We start from the raw sequence: 22,831 nt of genomic DNA, 5'->3' as shown, positions 1-22,831 counted from the left end.
TCCTAGGGGTGCGTCTCCCTGCTTCGCCGGCTCATTTCTTAACCTGCTCCCAAAGCCTCTCCCTTTTCCTTTCTCTTCCCCCCACGGCATTGTTTCTCCTCCCCTCCCTGGGAGCCCGTTACAGCTTTAGGAGCCAGTGCAGCGGCCGTGCCTCCGCTCTGCGCTCAGGCGGGCAGGGGCCAGTGCAGGCAGGTGAGCCGGGGAAGGGGGGTAATAGGGTTGTTTAGTCTGGATTACTGAGGATTTTTTTTTCCCCTGGGAGGTAGCTGAAGGCAAAAGGATCTCAGTGGAGAGGGGAAAAGGGGGAGCGACGTGTCTCCTGTTGAGAAGAGCTCCCGTGGGGCTGCCACAGAGCTCTCTGCCTTCCTCGGTCCGTAGCCACTTTGGTGGGAAATGAGGGTTAACAGCACACCCAGGGACAGCACAGGGGGGAACAGCCCATCCCATGGAGTGGAGACACTCATCCAGACCTGCCAGCTTCCTCAAAGGCAGGGCAGGCAGCCTGCTCAGTAAGGACAGCTGGGTGGAGAGAAGCAGAGTCAAGCAGGGCAGAGACAGCGGGGCCGGAGCTTAGGAGGAGAGAAGCAGGCAAGCTGTGAGCTAACCCCAGCTCCACCACTGGCTGCCTGGGGGATATTGGGTAAGTCACCTGTGTGCCTTCCTAGCCTCTCCTCCCTTGCCTGCCAGCAGAGCAAATTCTGCTCCGAGTGTTGCTGGGTGCTTTGGGCTTTTCTGTATGCTGGTCCTTTAGCGCTGGCTTTGGGCTGTGCTGCAAACGCCCCTGCGCCGAGGCTTTTGGCAGCACCACGATGCCGAGAGCGGTAGCAGCACCTGCCTGCCCTCGGTCGTGTCCATGCAATGGTGGGGGGGGGGGCTTCTGGAGGTGCCTGGCCAGGGACGCAGCCCTTGGTGTGCTGGGGGAGAGGAGGAGGCAGTTGGTGCAGACCTTAAAGCAGAGCCTGTGCCCTGAGGTTCGGGGTCACACGGGGACTAATTAGTTCTAATTGGCCAGGGGGTCGCGGTCATTTTCGTGCAGTTTCACCTGCTCCTTGCACCCAAGCTCTGTCCGCATTAAGAGATTAAATACAAGTCCTGGCTCCCTGTCTTGAGCGCTCTGTGCCTGAGCTGCAGCTGGGCGAGGGGAGCGTACAGATGCGGGGTACCACCAGGCTGGCTGCAGGCAGGGCAGCGGCCCGCAGAGGAGAAATGTCTCCTGTGCTCTGTCCTTACTCTCCTTCCTCCACTTCTCTTGCTGGCCACCGCAGGAGCCGGATAAGGAGGCGGATGGACCTTTACTGTGAGTTGGTCTGGCCGTCCTTGTATTGCCACCTTAGCGATGCAGCTGTGAAAGTCCCGAGCATCTTCGACCCTGTTTGCTCCAAATCTCTCAGAGGGAGCCCACAGCCATTGAAGAGTTCTGGCAGCCTGACGTGGAAGTGTGGGTTTTAATACCCAAAGCCGCCCCCCGAGGTGTGTTGCACAACTCCCCTTGCTTTCCCAACGCCCTGCTAGCCCTACCAGTGGTCTCACACGCACGATATCCCCCCTGGCCGAGCAGCTGAGACGAACGGGCCACCCATGGCTGGCTGGAAGAGGCTTCGCAGGTCTGTCTTCCCTCCCCTGAGCTTGCAGCATCCATGCTGACCTTCCCAAGGGTGCTGTGTACGTGTGGGGCTCTGGCTGCCCAGGGACAGAGGTTGGAAGAGGATCATTTGGGGAAGGAAATCCCAGGACTGCAAAGGGTTTGCTGCCCCCCTATGGATTTGACCGGCGCGGCTTGGGCCAGGGCACCAGGGTGGAGGAGGTGGTGGCTGGGGGAGCTCCACCGGCCCCTCGTGTCCTCCTCGTTCAGGCTCTCCCTGTGCTCTCGTGTGGCTGGATAGGTTGGGGTCTGGGCTCCCATTCAACCAATTGCATAAACCCAGCAGAACAACAAGGGTTCCCCAAAGCGGCTCCGTCTGTGTAGGGCGCGTGTTCCTCAGGACTCCTTTGGTCGTGCTGTGCTTTGCCGGAGTTTGTGCCAAACCCAGCCCGGTGGTTTATAAATAACATTTGGGTGGGACAGCTCCATTATTTACCTAGGAGGCAACATTGTCTGGTAGGCAGAGACAAATGGCTGGATGTCTGGGGCGAGGTGTTCTCCTCTCCTCTACCGCTGCATTGTGTAGTACCTCCTGCTGCCTCAGTTTCCCTGCTGGTGAATCAGGAGTAATGAAAAACAGCTCATGATAACTTCTGCAAGGCTTCGTTACTTTAAGGATCTCAGTAAGGACTTTCCTCCAGAGTCCTTGAGCAATATAATTCTAAAGCAGACCAAATATTTGCAGCTCTTGGTTGGTGACCAGACCTTGAGAAGCTATTGACACAGAAATCTGTAGTAAAGGGCATTCTGGAAGACATACGGTGGTGGCACTGATACGTTGCTGGCTCACCCGTTACTCCTTGAAAAAAATATTGCACACTCCATTCCCCTGCATTTTCAACCCTGCTGGCTCAGTCAGTGCTTTTCGTTTCAATGACAGCTCAGTGCCAGGTGTCTTTGCTTCCTGGCTCTGTACATTAATGATTTCTTAACCTACACAAACAACTGTAACACATAAGGAGAGTCACCTCGCATAGTTCTGCTTTTTAAAAAGAAGTCAAACCTTAGAGATTTTCTTCAGCTTTTGGGAATCCGCATTCAAATAATCCTGCACATCACGGACTAGTGTGGGCTAGGAGACATGCAAGCTGTGACAGTCTCATCTGGAACAGCACAAACTTCAGGGGATGTGAAAAAAAAAAGTGGCATCAAAACGCTTCAACCTCTGACTGCAACTGGAAGCAGCATGGTGTGACGGAGCACTGTACTGGCATAAGGATAGCAGCCTCCAAACCTTCCTTTTCTTTCCACATTCCCCATAGGAGGGAATGGTTTAATACCTTGGGCAAAGACTGTCTGATAGGCTGTCAAGTACCACAACTGTGTTTTAATTTGCTCCTTTAGGATGAACAAGAAAATGACCAGAAAACTGGGGTTCAGAAAACTAGGAACTCTCTGCAGGAGAAGATCACCTTTTTGCCATCTGCCTGAGCCATCCCAGGCCCAACAGGGGTGGTGTTCCCAGATGACGTGCTGCACCGAGCAATGCAGGTGTCAGGAACCTCAGCTTGCTGGGGGACTCCTTGGACTTCTCTGATGGGTACTGGAAATGTCCTCCCACCCTAAGCTGAAGGCCTAGAGCCATTGCATTTCAGTCAATGACAAGTTTTATATCAGCTGCCCATTAAAACTTGGAGTTCCATGTTTTTTTTTCTTTCTTTGTTTTTTAAAGGCTAGATCCTTGGTTGGTGTGAATCCCTGTGGTTGCACTGACTGTCTTGCAGCTAAGCTAGGTTTCTTCCATTAGGGAAACCAGCCTGAAGAACTTAAAGGAGCTTGCCTAGAATTCACCCTCTTCTTCCCCGTGTTTTGATGACAGGTTTCAACTCCTATTTCCATGCTGCAGATAGCCAACAAGTCCTGGGCCAGGCAAAACTGGAATTTCTAGGATAGCTCAGATCACAGCTTGACTTGGAGCCAAACTCTCCAGATGTTTGGGGCTTTGGTTTGGGCCATCCAATAACAGAAATACTTACTGAATCTGGAGTGAGCAGCAGTATTTAAGGTGGTTTCCCATCGGACACCTGATGGGCATCTAGTAGGAGACAAGACCAGCCTGCCTCATCCATTGAATCATGCGTTTGGGGGGCCGGACAGGCCCCTCACACAGGACAAAACATTCTCTGTGGAGTAATTTTCTTCCCTCTTTTTTTTTTTTCCTGACACTTTGTTCTTCTTGTTACTGAGGCAGGGAAAAAAAAAAAAAAAGAAGAAAAAAGAAATTCCAGGGTGAGAATAAGGCAGGGAGTAAAATTAACTGAGGAACTTCCAAACAAACGTGTGGGTTACACTTAGGAGAGCTTGCTTTTGTTTACTATTTGTTTTGAATTTCCACTCTTTGCCCTCAGATCAAGCTCCAGAAGAAGGGGGAGTCTGGAATGAGGCCTCAGATGTCTGTGCAGCTCTTAAATGCTGTGAAAGGAACCCTGATGAAAGGCTGTAGCAGCGGGATGGATGGCACCCAAAGAGAGGCGTGTACAACACTTTCGATGGCTTTTTGCTGTAGAATCCTTGTTTCCAGAGAGTTTAACCCCCATTGCGATGGCTGGGAAAGGCAGTCACCAGGGGAAGGCCAGTCTCTGTTAACCTCTTCAGTGCTGTGTTTCCAAATGATAGTTGTCACCTGCATCGCAGGAGAGCCTGCAGGCTGAGACCCAGCGCTCCATACGTCATAGGAGAGAATTACTTCTCATCTAACAGGCATGACAGAAGCAAAGCAAAGTGCAAAAGCTCTCTCACTTTTATTAAGTAAAATCCAGCCTGGGTGATTCCTTAGCAATGAATCGATAAACGTTTCAGCATGCTAATGCTGCAGTTGGAGCTGGCTGTATATGTAAAATTAACCATAATCTTGGTAAGAGCTTTGCTAGGCTGAATGAGGAACTGATGTCTTAAGGCACAAGACAACTCTGAGAAGACTTAGAAATAAACAGCCTGTGTGATTAAAATTTTCTCTTAACTACCACAACCAGAGAATTTTTGCATCCTTTTTGTTTGCAGACTCCTTTTTTTCTGGTCCTGGTGGCTGCTGAAACCAGGTTCCTTGTGGAGATCGCTCCCTGGTTTGAAGCCATGTGGTTGTTCCAATATTCTCTGTCCTGTAAACATCTCCTAGAACATGGCACACCACTTCATCTGTCTCTTGTTAAGCAGAGAATGTGATTATTATTATGCACAGAGTTGTCAAACCAATCTGGTGTCTCCAGACTTCACCAAGGATCAGGCAGTTTCACCAAGATGCCGTCCTCCTCTTGACAGCTTCCATGGAGAAGTCTAAGGAACATTTTAAAAAATAAAGTCAAATATACTGTACACAAGCGAAAGTGCCAAAATGCAGGCGGAGCGCATGTCGGGGAATTATTTACAGTGGCTGAAGTTTGAAATCTATTGAGGCTGAAGTTAAAATATCAGCTGGGATCCCAGCCCAAGTTTGGTCACAAACGGAACGCGTCAAAAAGTGCTCAGGAAATGAGCAGAGGCCCTGCTAAGCAAAGCCAGCTCTTCTGTGGCTGTTTCTTCCCGCCTGGAGCTCCAGCAGAGAAAGAAAAACCCTGCTAAGAGAATTAGAGCAGCTGAAGGGAACAAGTGTCATGTCAGTGCGGTGTCTTCTGGAGAGCCAGGGAGCTGCTGGGCTGGTGTGCTTCGGGCAGCGATGCCCCTGGAAGCTGAGGGTGCGCACAGCAGAGGCGAGGAGGAAGTTTTGCAGCAGACCCAATGTCTATCTCACAGCTACTGTGGCTAGCAATAGGCTCAGAGGGTGTTAAAGCATCAGGGTTGTTTTGCAGCTGGTGTGAATTGGTGGTTCTCCACCAGTTTTGGTAGTTCTGTGGTGGGAGAGGCTTGACGAGGACCTGGCTTGTTGGCGGAGTGCTGCAGAGCACCTCAGGCCTGGTGGGAGGCCCTGAGCACAGACGATGGAGGAACAGGGCTGAGAAGGGCCTGCCATCCCCGTGGCCATGCCTTTGGCACCATGGATGGCGAGTGGTGTGGTTTTATGAAGACCATAGGACCACAGAACAGTCTGGGTTGGAAGGGACCCTTGAATCCCATCCAGTTCCAACCCCTGCTGTGGGCACAGACACCTTTCTTTGGATCAGGATGCTCAAAGCCCCGTCCAACCTGAGTTTGAATGCTTCCAGTGGGGCATCCACAACCTCAATGGGCAACCTGTTCCAGCGTCTCACTGCCCTCAGTGTGAAAAACATCTTCGTTATATCCAACCTAAATCCACATTAAGATGGGGAATGGCCGTACACCAGCGGAGCAGCTTACATCGATATCAACTCCCGGGTGGGAGGATTCTGTAACTACTGCTTGTGTGAGACCATGAAGCGAAGGGAGAAGAGGGTTAGCTCTGTGGAAGCCCATCCTCTGTTAAATTCCTCCCCGTCTTGGTCTGGAATGCTTCCCCTGCCATCTCTCAGCTCTTTGGTGTCTCTCCTGAGACAGGCAACAGCAGCACCGTGTGTTCGTCTCCTGCCGCTGCCCGGGCCTCTCTGCTGTCACTCTGCCCACACGCCCACCTTTCCTTGAGGGGAAGGTGGAGAGTGCTGTGGAGCACAGACCTGCCCTTGCTCCTTGGGGTGAAGCAGAGCAGCTCATCTCACAGACCCCGATAAATGCCGATGCCTTTCAACCTGCCGCTGTCCTACCTCAGAGCTGGATACAGACAGCAAAATCTCAGCCCTACCACAGCTCCTCTGATCCATCCAGCAGCTTTTCTTCTACCGTCCTCACCTGGAGCTTGAGAACACGTGGGAGAACCCCTCTGGAGATTCCTCCCCACCCACGGGCAAGGCGCCCCCCGGGCGGCAGTAGGAGGGAGGCCGTGCGGAGCAATGCTGTGTGATCTGGCGTGGAGCACGGCAAGCTGAACGAAGCCTTTCTCCTCCCCAGGGAGCACTCACATGCTCTGAGCAGCAGCAGCAGCAGTGTGAGGATAACCCCAGCGTGGGCAGGGGGCTGACTCATCTCTCCAGAAGAGGCAACACTGTTTATTAATTACTGCTCCTTTGAAGTGGGAAAATGGAGAAAACCTCTCATGGCCAACGTTGAGATTAACCATCTAATTGTTCTGCTGGTATGTTTGCTTAAGGGGTTTCCTTTGCTCTGTGTGCATTAAGAAATAGTTTCTCATCCTACCGTTGTTGCACCCAGATGATAGTCATTAGCAGTGTACCAGACAGGGCCATTGTATATGCCTTGTTCTGATGCTTTTTTTTTAATTATTTTTTTTATATCCCTGGGTCCATCTCTGCTGAAGTGACTTCAGCGTTGGAGGGAGAATGACAGCTCTTCGGAGCAAAGGCTTTTGTTCCCAGAACACACAGAGGGGCTCTTCATGGACAAAGCAATTCTTTGTCCCTGCCAACAGATTCCCCGGTTGTCTTTTCCATCGCAGGAGATGGTGCCACAGGTGTGGGAGGTGCTCCACATCCTGCCGGGGAACAAGACCCCTCAGGCTGGGCTGCTGGCGCGGGCTGTGTGCCCAGAACCACCGCCTGTCTCGCCAGCTCTGAGCATGCACGTCCCAAATGCTGCTGCCGTGGAGCACGGGGTTTTGGAGGGAGACGGCACACCCAGCCCAACCTGTGAGATTGTCTCCTCTTTACTGTGTGGATGTAAATGGGTTTACACGAGGGCTTAAACTCTGCTGCTGCTCTGTGCCTCCTCCTAGACTTTGCCTGTCTTTGCTTGAACATAGGAGTGGGTTTAAATCTTGGGGTTGGCAGGTGATGCACAGGTGAGCTTCATCTGCAGGATGGGGAAGAAGGGAGAGAAGATTGCTTTGTCTTTGCCTGAATTATCATCTCTGAGTCTGATTATGGGAAACCAGGAGTGCACCTCAGCAAGCTAAACACGAAGGAAAATGGTACGAGTGGAAGACAGCTGGAGCTGGAAATCTTCTGATCCTCCATTCAGGCCAGGTCCCACCAAACGTTCCGTTTCAGGTACAGTTCCTGCAGAAATGTCTCTCAGAACCATATCAAACCATTTTTTACTAGGTCCAACAAACCAGACAAGAACTTTTGAAAGGACAAGTAGCTTAAAGCCAGGGGAGAGTTACTTGCACTCGCTCAGTCTCGCTGCCATTGCTGTTCCTTCCCGTGACACGGCACACGTGGCGAGCCTTGCAAAAGCACATGTTCCCTTAACGCTGCTCACGTGGAAGCTCAGGCAAGTTTTACTGTTTGTCTCCAGACTCTGGAAAGCCTCAGCTGTCCCCCTGCATCATGCACAATGGCAGAAGGGTACTTCTCCTGCCCCGGGCAGCTGCTGCCTTGTAGCCGAAGTGTGGTGACCGGCTCCTGCGCTGCAAGGCTGCGGGCTGCAGCTAGAGGGGGTGAGCAGGCAGAAGATGGTTGCAGCAAAAAGTCCACATCTGAAACTTTTCATTTTGCCCCCGTCTCTTCTCCTTCCCCGGATCTCAGGGCCACCTGCCTTGCTTACAGGTATATGTCCATCCCCAGGAGACTCGTATGTGCCCGTGCATTTCTGATACACGTGCGGGTACAGGTGCTGCACCCGTACACATTTGTGCGTCTGCAGCCGTGCGTGCGCGGTGTGTCTGACCGTTATCATTAGGTGCTGTCGTTATTTGTGGGGACACTGCTGGCTGAGGCTGGAGTGCCCAAAGTACACGTCACAGCAAATGGCCCTCTCTCCCGAGATCTCGCAGTCCAAGTATATGATTAGGAACAACAGATGGATACCACAAACAGACAGGCGGCGTGGGTGGGGGAGGAGCACAAAATACCACCGAGATAATTAGGATGAATGATTAATGACTCGAATGGGGAAGAAGGGGCCAAAATACACTAGCTGAATATTCACTGGTGATGCTTCGCAGGAACCTCAGCAGAGGTGGACACCGACTGTATCCTATTTTGTACTCGCTTGTTATCCAGGCTGCTAAATTCGCCCCCAGCCCGTGTTTGGAGACGTTGGGCTCTAGCATTACACTGTAGCTACACTGTAAGGATGCTGTAACTACAGTGTATTCTGGCTGGAATGCAGCCCCGACCACACTGAAACACTAGTCCTTACAGGAATTTTGATCTCGTAGGATCAGATCCAACACCCACTGGAGTCAGCAAGCTCTTGACCCGTATGGGATTTGGGACAGTCCCAGAATGTTCAAGTGGGCTCCAAACTGGTCTGAACAATCGGGATATGTATTTAAAATGATAAGAAGAAATGCTTTGTATGAAATGCATTTAATGTATTTCTGTTTTCATGTACACATTTTTCCTGTGTGAAATCAGACTGATTTTTTATCTGCTGCGTCTATCTTAACATGTGGTGTATGTTACAGTGGACCAATCAGTTACATGATTAAAATACATGGTAAACAAATTCACAGCATGCTTAGCACTAGCAGTTTCATGTTTTTGTGATGATTTTAACCCCAGTCTTTTCTCTCTTGATCTGTGATTGTGTTGTTTCTTCTTTGTTTTCCCTTGAGACTGCCCAGTGGTGCCCTAAACCAGCTGAATTTGCCTCCTGCAGCTCCTTCCATTGGTTTTAGGGTAGCCGAGTGGCTACCACAGAGGCTAGTCCTTGAGGCTGCTGAGCTTTCTCCCCTCTCAAGCAGGTCGGAGTGATGCTTATAGAAGAGGATGACGTCCTCCCCATGGCAAGGATCAGCACAAGACCTCAGTGCTGCTGGGCTGGCAGCATCCACTAGCATGGCACTCCTCGAAGGGCACATCCCGAAGTAACTGCAGGGAGGCAGGGGGAAGGAGGTGGAAGGTGCCAAGTCAAGGTTTCTTTGTGTTGGGATCACGCAGGGCTCGGTTCTGGCTCTGATCTGTGAAAAAGCTTGCACAGATAGGTGGCCAGGTGGAATTTCAGATCATCCGACTCCGCACTGAAGAGGGCTGTGTGTGCACAACTTCAGGCCGCTCCCCGGGGTGAGCTCAAATAATTACCAAGTCATTTCCAGTAAGTCCCTGCCTCGAAGGCCAGGGTTGCTCTGACAACCACTCTGGGTGGATCATCTGTGGGAGCTGAACCTGGAGCCGAAAGGACAAGCCTTCATTGTCAGAGCTAGGAGCTGCAGTCCCTTCCCGTGACAGCAGTGGCAGCTTGGAAGCGCACCCCTGCACCGCTCGGAAGGATGCACGCCCCACCTGGGCGCTGCACGTCATGCTGCAACACAGCTCACCGGGCTGACGTCCAGCCTGGCATCCACAAACACTGCGTGCGAGCACACCTAGTCAACTGCCAGCTGGATGCAAGGCGAAAGCTGTGTCTGTTCATGGGTGCATGTCTTCGCAGGGAGGTGCTGTGGACCTACCCACCTTGGTGCCCAGGTGCTTGTTGCAGCTCTTACCATGGCTTCTATTTCCATGTTGCTGGGGGTTCACCAGAGCTTGGATTTGTGTGCATGTGATAGACCAAAGGGAAATATTTACAGCTGTTGTCATAGGCATGTGAAGAAATCTTACGCTACTTTTCAAGCCGAGCTTTTCAGACAGCCAGACTCGGCGTGAGGATTCAGAGAAGGATGCTGGCTCTGATGCCAAACTTGTGGTTTTCTCTAACTCATTTTGCAGGGCCTCCTTTTGCTGGCTAGAAAACCTTTGCTTGAAATGCAATTACCCTAATGTAGAGAAGAGAACAGGCATAACCGTACCAGAAGAGAGGAAATTTCCTCACATCTTCCCTTCCCCATAAGCAGTGGCACATTTTCTGGACTTTCCAGATAAAGAGGGAAAGATTTGAGCTGGATCCTCATGTAAAGGTATAGCTGCACAGCCCTACTGCTTTTGGCAGAGCTTAGCCAGTAAATCTTAGATCATAAGAAGAGGTAGGTAGGTATAGGGCCAGGTATAATCTCAGCAGGAGTGCAAACTGTTACAGTTTGTGGAGTCAGTGAAGCAGTATCAGTGGAGAGTCTGACCTTTCGGTGCATCCCTTTGATGGCAGCATGGCAGTGAACTTCCTCCTAAAAACTGCCTTGGTTTTGTTAACTCCTACATTGTTTCTGAACTGCCATCCTTTTTTAAATGTATTTTTGTCCCTCTGACACCTACTGATACCTTTAATCAAGTCTCAGCTTGGAAGAGGCCTGCTGACCATGGTGGGCTATTCCAGGAGTCTGGAGCCAGGATATCTTCTTTCTCCTTTTACAGCTGGAGGTACTAGGAAGAAGTGCTGACTGTGATCATGGTATTGAATTCTGAATGTAAGTCAAGACCATGGAGCTGGGAGAAGTCATTTCCCTTCATCCCTATAAAGAAGGTCCAGCTAACTGAACTTCTGGATGGTGGAAGGGACCTGAGCTGGTGACTGTGCTGGATAAAGGTGCTGTATTCTCTGGTCCACATAGAGCAGCTGCTAGCAGAGGTAGAGCTGCTGTCACTTGCCCTTGTTCATTCAGAGAACCAGCTCTGAAACCCATGTAGAGACCTGGCATGCACCAGAGCTGTGTCTGTTTGCTCAGAAACCCAGAGAGGCTGTAGAGGAGGTGCCCTATCACGTACCACGTAGGCCAGAAACAGCTTGTGTGTCTGGAAGAGATTTGAAGCCTGGAGCTGCAGCTGAGGCCACTTCAGCAGGCGTGCTTGAGCAGAGGGAGGGCACAGGTGTGGTGGAGTTCTCCTAACAAGCAGAAGACTACAAAGGGCAGATGTCCAGCTGGGGGGAAAGGATTTGAGTTTGTGTGTGCCTATGAGGGCAGAATGGAGGAAGGGAGTTGCTAGCGGATGGGAGCTGAAAGTAAAGGTTAGTTTTGGTGAAGCAAAGAAAGAAACAAAAGAGATCTCATAAAAGAAAAGAGTAATTAGTCCCTGCAGGAAGAGAGGTGTAGCTCGTGGTGAGAGCTGAGAAGTGGAGCTTAAGAAGGATCAATGACAGAGATAAACTTGGACAGTATATACAGGAGAATATCTACACTGAAAAGGTATGGAAAGTCAGGTAAATAATCATGTAATGATGGATAAACATCAGTGGGTAGATGGATGGGTAGGAGAAAGAAAATGTTGATGCTGCGAAAGTGTATTTGAGTGGATGATATGTGAGTTGTAAGGTAGCACCTAGTCTGGAGTATGAAGCTGGATTGGTATGTTTGAAAATACCTATGTAAAATATCGTGAGCCTGGTTAACAAGATGTAGGAGCTTCAGTTAATCATCCTGTGTGTGGAAGCGAGCATCTTGGGGGAACTGAAAGAACAGCAAAATGTAAGTATTGTTGAATGTGACCAGCTGCTCAGGAAGGGGCTGGAACATAACTTTGTCTATACATGTAGAAATCTTATTGCATTTCTCTTAAGAAATTGGTAAGGGTAGCAAGGGTCAAAATAGAATGTGTGGTAGCCAAAATAATCTTGGTTATGAGTTTCTAGAAGTGGGGCTCTTCCATAGGCTCCCCAGACTCATTTAGTGTGTTGTAGTGGCTTTGATTTCTCAGGTATAGATCAAAAAACCTCCGGAAAACATTAGTAACAGTGGCTGATGGATTGTTGTTTCAGATGGTACTTCCTACTTCAGTCACTTTTAGCATTACTTCTTCAGAAGAAGAAACCAGCAAGCTGTAGAAGGGCTGGTGATCCTAGTTGGTAAATTTTTAAATGAAACAGCAGGATAAATAAATATATACCTGTAGCTCAGATGTACCTCTGCTGGGTAGGTGTGAAGAGTCTTAAGACCCAAGACTGAAGGATATGCATGGATTTCCTAAACAGTCAAGCAATCAGCTTCTGGAGCTGTTAGTTAACAGCAAAAATCAGTTGTGTTTTTTTGTTTGTTTGTTTTTGTTTGTTTTTTGGTGTGGTGGGGAATCATATGGTGTTAGGCTCATACAATGAGATGGAATTTAATGATCCAAGAGCAAGCTCCTGGTCTCATGGCCCTAAGATGAGATGTTTGCAGCTGTGCAAGTTGTATGGTGAGGATGGAGGCAGTGTTCATACTGCTGTGTATGATGGGGGAGATGAAAGCAGAGATGCACAACTAAAATCCGCTGGGGGGCTTGGCTAAATGTTGCATGCTGCAGTCATTCCCTAGCCTCAGGCAGTGGGGCAAGCTCAGAAGTGTCTCTGACTAGCAGCTGTTTTGTAAATACATGGGGCCTGCAGCTCTACTGTAGCTCTTCTCAAGCCCCTGTTTGTCTCAGTTTGCTGTGTGACTTGGTACCCCACATCTGAGATGGCTGTACGTGCCCCCAACATGCAGCGGCTGTTTGAAGTTGGTCTCATCAGGTCATACGAAGATGAAGGCGCTTCTTACAGAGAGCGCTTTGTTCCCCCTTGGCTCACTGCGGTGGGACTTTCCCTCGGGGAGGGGGTCTAGGAAAGCAGTCCCTGCTGGGGGAATTGGGGGAAGGTGTCTGGCATTTGCGGTATCTTCTGGGTTTTGCTGAGGAAAGTCTTTGCTTCAGTGCGATGCAGAATGCTAGAGGGAGCCATTAGCAAGTCACTTTTTGGGCTTGTGGTCCATGTTGATGTCATTGTTTATTCACATATCAACTCATTTGGGGTGAAGAAAGATCTCACTCATGCGAGTGCAGCATGCTCCGACCAAGGAGCGGTCTGCTATGTGTTTGTGCTGTGTTTGCATTTTAACTTCTTGCACTAATTTTTCTTAAGAGGTTTCTATTCTTCTCTGCTCCATTTCCTCGTTCCTCGAGGAACGGCTTTAATAAAATGCATGACCCAGAGTCAGTCCTAGATAGAGTGACTCTGGCTGCACTCCATGGAGGCCTTCATTCCTCATGGACTGTTAGCGTGGAGCGTGACAAAGATGTCTGTCACAGTGGACTGGTATGCTCCTGGCAGCTGCTGCTGGTGGCTGCCATGGCTTGGATCAAGTGCTTGTTCTGCTGTCTTTGTGCATCTGTGTCTATTGTGAAAGTGTCTTCTGCGTACTTGAGTGACAGTCAAACCGCTCATTAACATGTCCTAAAGAGTTATGGCAAGGGGAAGACATTTCGTGGGAGCATCCATCTTTTGGGGGTTTTCCTGAGCTCAGCTTGTAGCATTGCATCACTTGTGATTGTCTTGTAGCATTATTATATCCCCACATCGATTCATCAGAGTCTCTCTTGGTGTGAGTGCTTGGTTCATGGTCAGCCTTCTGCTGGAAACCGCTTTGAAGGTGGACAGAAAGCATGTGCCAAGTATCCAACTCTATCAGTTATCGCTGATGGGCTGAGAGGGGCTGCTGTGTAATTTTCCTACTGTACCTAAAGCTGTTGTGGATTTCTGGCTTAGCCTTGAGTGAGGAGGGTGTTCTCAAGCACATGCCCTGAGATAGGGCAGGACCTACTGGCTTGAAATATGCACCAAGTTCCTCAGTACCAAGGAACCAAACAGACATCGCAGAAGACATGGGGTGTTCTACCAGCTTGTTCAGCTAACAGCTGGGACTGCATTGCCTACAAGTAGGTTGTGATTATGTCCAATGGCTTGAGGTTTCAAATGAACTTAGCTTTTATGCTGTTGGTCTCCAAAGAGATATGATCATATGCCCTATGTTTTTTTTGGGGGGACAGTGGTCATTCCTAATGCATATCACAGTGCTGAAATCCAGGCATGCTGGTGGGAATTCCAAAACCTGCTGCTTCTCACCAGGTCAGCAGCAAGTCACAGGAGCATGCTTCTGGTCCCCCCTCTTACACACACAGAGTGGTGTTCTCCAAACCAGATTATTTTGGGCATTTTCCTTCCAGGTCACTACAGGCTGCTTTTGATGCAGTTCTCTTCTTGCTTTTCAGCTTTGGCTTTGAATAACATCAAGTTCGCAATTTTCATGGTCTTTGTAGGATGTCACATTACTGCTTGGCCCTTTTTACACTAATAAATAATTTCCTCAATGTTTTTTTCCCCTTAATTGAATTTTACCTGAAAGTTAGCAGTTGAAAAAAGTGGGTGTGTATACTTATACAAGGACAGCAAAAGATATTATCGATAAACTTGCTAACTGTTCTCCTCGTGCTGAGGCTGTGTGAGCAATACTCTGCTTTCAACAATGAGGGTTTGAGTATAAAGTCCCAGAACAGACTGTGTTCTGCCAAAACACTGAAATGTGGAATCTGCTCCTGCCAGTTACTTAAAACATACAATATTTCTTTCTGCGTCTTTGAGCTTTATACTATCACTCATTGTCATGATGTGGGATCTGATTCAATCCCAAATAGCTTGGCAGGTCTGGAATCCCTGGCTTTTCTTCACTCTCAGGTTATAGTGATGCTGCTTGGGGAATGTGCTACATGGAGTAAAAGTCGCCTACTGCCTCCTGTAAATCTGTCTTCAGTTGTGATGAGAGAGATGCTTTCATTTTAAGTTCCTGTTTAATAAAGCTACTCTGTCGTGGTACTACGTGGGACACCGCTGAAAGAGTTAAGCAGCTTTGAGAACTCACTGAGATCTGAATTCTAGGTTGTTCTAAGTCACTAATTCTAGGCCACTAAAAATGGCAATTGTTCTGAATAATCTGATAATGTTCTCTTCATTTGTGTTTCTTTGTTTCAGGGTGTTGTCACTCCTCCATATCTGTCTGGAAGTGAGGTAGTGGAAGGACTTCTGGAATAATTCAAAACTTTTCCTTTGTTCTTTATCCTACATCTTTGGCCCATGTGGGTATATGCTTGAATGCCCAACCCTCTCGGAATGCAATGGGAATTATTCTCCTCTTCCCTCCTCCCACTCACAGAACTTGGGCATCTAAGGCTGGGAATTGAAATTTTACTGAACTTTCTTTTTAGCAGCATACATCTGGGCTCTCAAAATAGGATGAGCAGAACAGGCTGATGTTCTCGGTGCCAGGGAAACATTGTCTCTGGGAAGGAACATAAAGCATGTGGTAAGTGCCACAAGCAGCTAGTAGATCAGATGGTTCCTATGGCATTCTCTTAGGAAATACTTCTCATAACTTGATTCAAAGGAATATGTCTTTGTTACTTGGAGCAATCTGATATCTCTTCTGACCTGTCTGGGTCTTTAAAAGCTCTGATATTCCACCTGTGTGTGAGGGATGGGAGGTTGTTAACCACTTTTGGTTTGTGCAGCATTCAAGCACAGTCAACCCTTTTTCTCTTTAGTTTCTCTCTGAAACCACTGCCTCCACCAGATGTGCCTCAAGTCCTCTGTTTTTATTCCATGTGCCCTTGGGCTTCATGTTGGTCAAAGGTTTCGGAGTTCAAAAGGCAGACCTGTGTCTAGAAAACAAACTTGTTAGCTGGAACCAGGATTTTCCCCTGCCTTAGATCAGTTTTGCACGGTAGTCCCTTGCTATGGATTTATGCTGGAGGACTGGGTTTGGGGAACCTTTTGGCCTTTGCACTCGCATCACTAAGAATTTCCTTGTGGAGTGCTTTCAGGAGACATAACTGCTTTTTGGTGTTCTTACCTGATTGTGCGACTGGAACACAGAGTTTTTGTAGAAGGGGGGAAATATAAGAGGAGCACTCTGATTTACAAGTGCTCTTGGCTCTTCTGGACATGAATTTGGAGTTACTGCATCCAAACACTTCACTGCTTGTCGGTGGAGCAAAGGTAGCTGAACCCCAGCTGTGAGGATGTGTGCATTAGCTTAGCTCCCACCAAAGCCCCTTTCCTCATAGTCCTCTGCAGCTTTGCACTAGGCCGGGAAGATGTTAGAGCTCCTATCTGGTTCCCTTGCTTTATGGGACTGAGAAACTCTGCCACTGATGCTATATGTCAGCTCACTGCAAACCTGAGACTCTTTTTAGCTTTGCTAGATGAAGGAGAAGGCAGTCTACAACCTGCCAAGAGACAGTGTGAGCTGTCTTCAGAGTTTTGACTGTTTCTCCTCACTCAGGAAAACATACAGTATGGACAGACAAGGGGGAGACATGGATCTCATAAAATATATCTCCCCTTTGGCTTGGATTATAATAACAAAATGTCTGAGTCACCACATGGTACATTGATATGAAGCAACTGCCTGCAGAAAAACCAAAGCCATGCATTTTTTGAAAAACGAGGGGGAAAGAAGAAGGAAAAAAAAACATTTATTTTCATTCTTTTGGCTAGCCTAATTTTCTTCTATTTCTCATTAACCTTTAGAAAATAAAGCTAGCTTTCTTGAGGGAAAATAACACTTCTTTGCCTTACCCCACTAGAGCTGCCCTTCAGCAGCCAAATTTAGCTAAAGGCATGCAGTGGTTTCTTGGCCTACTGAGTTAAGTCTTACTTCTGGTCTGCAGGGGACCTGCCTTTAGGTCCCACAAAAGCTATTGCTGAGACTATGGAAAATTGTCCATCGTTTGGGCCGGATGCAAAGCCCCCTGGAGGCCACTGTAGCCACTAGAAATGCTGATGAACTGTGGCATAACCCTCTTGTTCGTGTTGATTGTTGTTCAGATCCCAAGACCATGAAGAGATACCAGATCCCTTCCAAAACAAAAAGTGTGGAGTTCCTCTCTAACCTCAACCTTTGAAGTTGTTTATATAAGCTCTCTGCCCCCTAAGGAGAAGGGGATGGGTATCCCCAGAGGTTCATTTGCCCCAGCTTACACAAAGTGTCCAAGATAACTTCCTTCCATAGGCACTGTAATTTCTCCAGAGGTTATAAAGAAGACTAGCTGACTAGCATCGATGCGTACTTCTGTCAGCTAGAGATAGATATCAGGAATGCCTTACAAATGTGGTGGCTTCTGTAAGTGGTTTCTCTTGTATTTTACAGATCGCAGGTCTCCTTATCTTGGATGTTGACAAACGAATATGGATTTTGAAACTCCGGCTCCTTTATCTCCAGCTAACCACAGATTTGTGTAATGTGTGGCTGGATTTTCATCTTGGGCTATACAAAGTCAGTGGATTAATGCCAGCTGCTCACGCTGAGGCTTCAAGTAGGCTTAAAGCTTTAAAGGAAGCCATTAGAAATGTGAAGTATAACTGAAACTGTATAAAGGAGTGTGTATAAGTCTATAGCTCGTGCTCCAGACTGTCTGTTTAGAGAATTTCTATTCTCACCAGAGCAAAGCAGCATGGTTTTTGACATGTATAACCTGGAAAATTGGGAACATGGTAAGGTGTGCCAAAATGGCACTTCAGTTATATCACTTGACACTAGTACTAAGCAACTGTATTGGCATAGCAAGAACATAGTGGGCCACTTCTGGGGAGGCCCTGGAGGATGCAGTCTAGAACCAAGATGTGACCTCTGTTAGCTTCAAATCTGGCCTTGTCTGGTGGCCGTCAGTGTTACAAAAACAAATGGTCTGTGCATGTGTAGTACTTAATCCTTCAGATGTGTTCCTGAAGTAAATGTCTGCATGGCCAACCGAAGATGTGAAGAAACATTTGGGCTAGCTCATGTACTAGGACCATCAGTCATGTTAATGTAAAACCCTCCCTGAGTCCAGTAGGGCTTTAGAGAGGCAACTATAATGATGGCTGTCCCCATCTTTTCTCAAAGAACAAGGAGCAGAGCTAATTAGGACTCTTTCAGTGAAACAAGTTTTGTCAGGAGTCACAGATCTTCTTTCCTGCAAGGGAAAATTTTGACCTGAAGGATTTTAGAGAGAGGCAAATGGAAAAGGGCTGGCATAAGTTATCCCATCCCATGGGCAGCTCACCAGCCAAGCCTTCTGTGTTTGCTAGGTAACTTTTTCCAGGCTGTGGAATTTCATAAACAGGATTCATCCTATCTGCCTTTCCCCCTCAGGTGTTTGGCAACTAGCCTAGACTAATTGTCTGAAGCCCATCTGTAGTCAGTGGGGTTGTCTCAGTGTGCTTTGTCCCACACAAAAGGATGGGGTGCATCAACCTCTGTTTGTATCTGACTCATTGTATTAAATATTTTATGGAATTTGACTAGTTTACACTAGATACCTAACTTTTGTGCCTTCAAGTAAGATGCATCCCCCTTACTGTGTGCCCAGATCCTATTTAGGGGAAGTTGAGGAAAATGGTGATGGGGGTGGGGGGTCAGGGTTTGTTCTGGGGGGGACGGATGAATGTCAGCTTTCTGTGGGCCAGAAACTTGTCCATGTCTGTGTCTGCATACATACCTAGCTAGCTGAAGAGATGAATGCAGGTGTCATTAGTAATATGTTGTAACAACAACTTTATTGGTCATCAGAGTTGCGGACATATAACAGATGGTATCATGCCTATAAGCCACTAGATGGTGATCTTTATATATATATTAGCCACGTGCCCAGGTAGGTGAAGACACCACTTTTTTTCTATAAAACTTCCCCCTGCCCCCCTCCATCCCAAAGAGACCTTCCAGCAAAGAAGGTGAGTGTGGGCCCACTTGGTTGGGACTGAAGCAATTTGCTCTTACTGTAGGAACAGAGTTGTCATTGAGAAAGCGAGATTGCCTTTGGTCAAGGCTTGGGTGAAGAGGAAACTGGTAATCTTGTTCTTCATCTGCACAGCTGCACCTGTTTGGGGTGGCAGGGCCACCTGAAGCATGCTGGTGCCTGTCTGTGGGGCTCAGCCATTGGGGCTCCCCTCTGCAGGGTCGGGATGGGGATAAGGATGGGGCTGTGGGCTCACAGGTTCAACACCTGGAGGCTTAGTGCGCTCAGATCCCTCATTTCAGCTTGGCTGTGTGGTTACCCTTGCGCAGCAGACAAGTAGCACTGGGTTTGTTTTAATCAAAAGGTAACCACGGCAATATTTGTATTGGAAACCCCACAACGGGGGGGCCTCCGTGCTGATGTTTGTACTTGGATGTGAGGTCCTGGGCAGGTTCTGACGTGGCCTTGGGGTCAGGCTAACGTCAGGTGGGAAGGACCTCCGCAGGCTGTCTGGTTCAAGCCCCTTCAGAGCAGGGCCAAATAAGTTCAGGTTGTTCAGGGCCTTGTCCAGTCCAATTTTGACTCCCCCGGGGATGGAGACCTCAGCCTCCCTGAACTGCCAGTTCTGGTGTTTGGCTAACCATAAATGTAATTTTTTTTCCTAGTATCTAACCAGGTTTTTCCCCTGTTGTAGCTTGCATCATTCAAGCACAAAACTACCTGTGAGTAACACGTGCATGATCAATGGAGGGTGTGTGGCAGCAAACTGGTATCTCAGTACCATCAGCCAGTTATTTCTAGAGGGAATGTTAAGCTGGTGGCCATTACAATTAGGATGCTAAGGATCTCATTCCTCATCAGCCTGTACTTGGAGAGGTTGTTATAGCTCCTGAAATTTTTGCAGGTAGCAGATTTGATGTCCATTTTATTGTACCTTGTGTCGAGGACGGGGTAAGAAGTCCTTGAAGAAGCTGCCAGAGCAGTGGTATCCACACCAAATCTTCATGAGGACTCAGGGCAAAGGGAACTGAGGAAAGCTTTGCAGACAAGATACACATTGCCTCACTTCAGAGGAGCAGCACATGAAGCAGTAAGCACCCCAGGTTTATGGTACTTAACCAACCTGTCCCACCAAGTGCCACCAAGCATGCTGGAGCTCAGCCAGAGCCAGCTGTCGGGCTGCTCGCCCCTGTGAGGGGCCTACAGCTGCTGCTTTCAAGTTTGGGCTGTTTCTGGGAGAGGAGGGTATCACTGGAGCACTTCAGAGGACATGTCAACCTGCAGGATGCCTGACTCCTCCTGGTGGGCAAGGTAGCAGAAAGCTGGATGGGCAACCCAAAGAACAGGCTGGCCTGGTCCTTTTAAGGTACACTGCCTCTCTCCAGAGACTTTCCAAATGCATGTCTGCCAAGGTCCACATATAGACATCTATAAAGGAGGGCTTGTTAGCCTTTCCCTGTTCCAAAAAGCTTGCCTCTCCCTTCCCCATGCGAAGATGACTAACCTCATTCCAGTGAGATCACGGTCAACATGACCAGAGAAGATCGAACATAGCCAGACCTATTCTGGAAGGTGAGGACAGGGCCTCAGCCGGCATCCAGGGCCTGTCTGCACGAGGAGGGCTTCCACATGCTTGTGCAGGCTGGGCCCAAACAGCATCTAGCTTGTGCCCTGTGCTGTAAACACCAAGCACCACCCAGCCGTGACTCTGCATTTTCTCCCATACTGTCAAAGCAAAACGCTCGAGAAAGGCACCAGCTTAGCATGAAACTGCCTTGAGCTGAGCGTGATTCCCAGAGCCAGCCAAAAGCCAAGTGTAGCCCAAATCTGAGTTGTGCCAACCCAGAGAGCATCGGCCACTAGATCTGTCCAGACCTCCCTGCTCCTTGCTCGTTCCTCTTGGTTTTGAGGATGCCAGGAGGTGACAAGGCTGGGACTGTTTCTGGACCCTGTGGGTTTTTCTCCTCTCATCATTCCTGAGGTAAACAGCTGTGCTTTGCCAGCTTGATGAGAAATGCCTGTAGCTGCATTTATGCTGGGGACAATGACTGTGCCTGCTGCAAGCTGTTTTGCTCCCCGGTGGACCCCCGGAGATGACTCCCGAAACCTCTGCCTGCGACCTCAGCCCTTCGCGCGCTCTCCGCCGCTGCCTGATGTGCGCGCGCACACAGCGTGTCTCCGCACACACCCCTCTGTTTTTCTTTCCTTTTTGGCTTCCTCTCGCTGTATTGTTTTAAGTTGGTGGCTGGGCTGGGCGCCAGTTTAAATTTCATCTGACTCTCCTCTCCTCCTCCTCCTCTGCCCCCCTGCTCGTCTCCCCCTCCAACCCCAGAAGTGATACTGTTTACTTTCTCTGCTGCTTTCCCAATGCCTTTGTAGGCACTGCGAGGGATATAATCACCAGCTGTTTGGAGCTTTCTGAAACTCCAGCTTCTTCCTCGGTGCCCCCGGGCTAGCGACCTCGCCATTAGAAATAAAGAAATGCAGCAATGCTCATCTTTAATGACAAGAAAATGCATTTTTCAACATCCTGGGCTGGGGCTCAAACAATCGTGCCTGTTTGTTTCCCTCCCTCATGTGCAGTCACAGGGCTTATATATAGATGGATGGATATCTAGCTGGAAATAATGTATCAAAATAAAAAGAAGTGTTTTTCCCTTTCTTCATTTTGTGGTGCTGCTGGTTTTATTTCCTCGGAGAGGAGGAAGAGCCCACCGTGGAAGTGTCAGCCTCTGAAGGGCACTTTGTCTGCTGGACAAAGCCTCTGCAGCTCCAAGGCGAAGAAAGATTAGAGGATAAAAGTGTTTGCCAGGATCTCGTCTTCCTTTTCTTCTCCTTCCTCTGTGTGTGTGCGTCTCTCCCTTTTGGGGAGGAGGTGAAAGGGAGGTCAAACCGTGCCTACTGACCTCTGCCCCTTGCCCCCTGTGAACCAGGGGGAAGCCTTTGAAGTTGTAAAGTGCCCACAAAAACAGCAAAACCAAACACGCCACTGGCTTTTCCCTCCCCTTGTCCCTGCTGCCAGCTGCCTAATGGAAGGTGACAGTATGGAGGCAGTGAGACGGGGCCTCAGTGTGCAACCCCTCTGCCCTGGCCTGCGCTTAATTGGCACTGGGAAAAGCCCACACAGCTGGCCTGAGCCAGGGGGGCACTGGGGAAGGGCGAAAACGAGCCCCTGCCCCCATCTCTAGGTGTCACTGGGTATCTGCAGGGGATGCCCAGCATCTCTGTGGGTGGCTCCAAGGCGGCCAGCGGAGACCCCCCTTCCTGGCTGGCATGGGGTTGAGATGGCTGGAGCGGGCTGAAGGTCACCAGGGTGGCTGGCGAGAGGTGGCAGAGGTTCTCCGAGTCACTGGTGGCCCTGGTGTGGCTCCTGCTGGCAGCTCGTGGGCCAACACCTGCAGCACCCTAGTGGGGTCCCTCCATCCCTCCTGTAATGTCACAGCTGCAATGGGAGCATCAGAAGTGCTTGCCTCTCCTTCCCTTGAGATGTGGGCTGTTCTGAAAAGCAGCCCCGAAGCCTGCTGCAGGTTAAATTTTATTTATTGTCTCATCTGGCAGTAGCTAGGGCCCCCCAACAGGGTAGGATGTTAGCATTGAAAAGAGGTGGATCTTTTACTTAAGCACTGACAGCATGGTACCTATAGAATTTCTCCTGCTGTCTCTGGGGTTGGCATCGTACCGCTGTCAAGCATAGCTTGTGGTGTTTTGAACACGCTGAAAGGACAAGGAGGTTGTCCTCATTCCTGTGGGAGCTCCTCTGTTGCTGTGGGGCAGAAGGTTGTCCCTGGCTGCGTGGTGGCAGAGCCTCCACCTGCAGGGTGCAGGGCTACGGTCTGATCCTGTTCGCTGCTTCCTTCCAGCAAGCCAGTGCCTTGTGGAAGATGGCAGGCTTCGGCTTGTTTTCTTCGTTTTGTTCGCAGTTTAACAGCTCTTTTCTCTTGGTGTATCTCTGGGGTTGGACACTGCCTTC

At 49.1% G+C, this 22,831-nt stretch overlaps 1 protein-coding gene and 1 long non-coding RNA gene across 4 annotated transcripts in view; both read left to right on the top strand.

The window, feature by feature from the left end:
• The window catches only part of LOC308196705, a 52,004-nt gene extending 29,528 nt beyond the window's left edge, over positions 1 to 22,476 (top strand). For 2 of the 3 annotated variants that reach the window (XR_013952355.1, XR_013952356.1), the window contains exons 2-3: positions 3,991 to 11,549; positions 19,766 to 22,456. This is a non-coding gene — a long non-coding RNA (uncharacterized lncRNA). Of the gene's footprint in view, positions 1 to 3,990; positions 11,550 to 19,765 lie in introns of all 3 variants that reach the window. The other variant, XR_013952354.1, reaches the window with a different exon arrangement.
• Positions 1 to 22,831, top strand: part of LOC308196703 (uncharacterized protein) — a 180,769-nt gene that overhangs the window by 53,132 nt on the left and 104,806 nt on the right. The window lies entirely within an intron of this gene.

This window comes from Anser brachyrhynchus (assembly GCF_964034855.1).
Source record: "Anser brachyrhynchus genome assembly, chromosome: 5".
NCBI classification, from domain to species: Eukaryota; Metazoa; Chordata; class Aves; order Anseriformes; family Anatidae; genus Anser; species Anser brachyrhynchus.
Note: the sequence above shows the minus strand (reverse complement) of the source record. Positions and strands in the feature narration are given on the sequence as shown.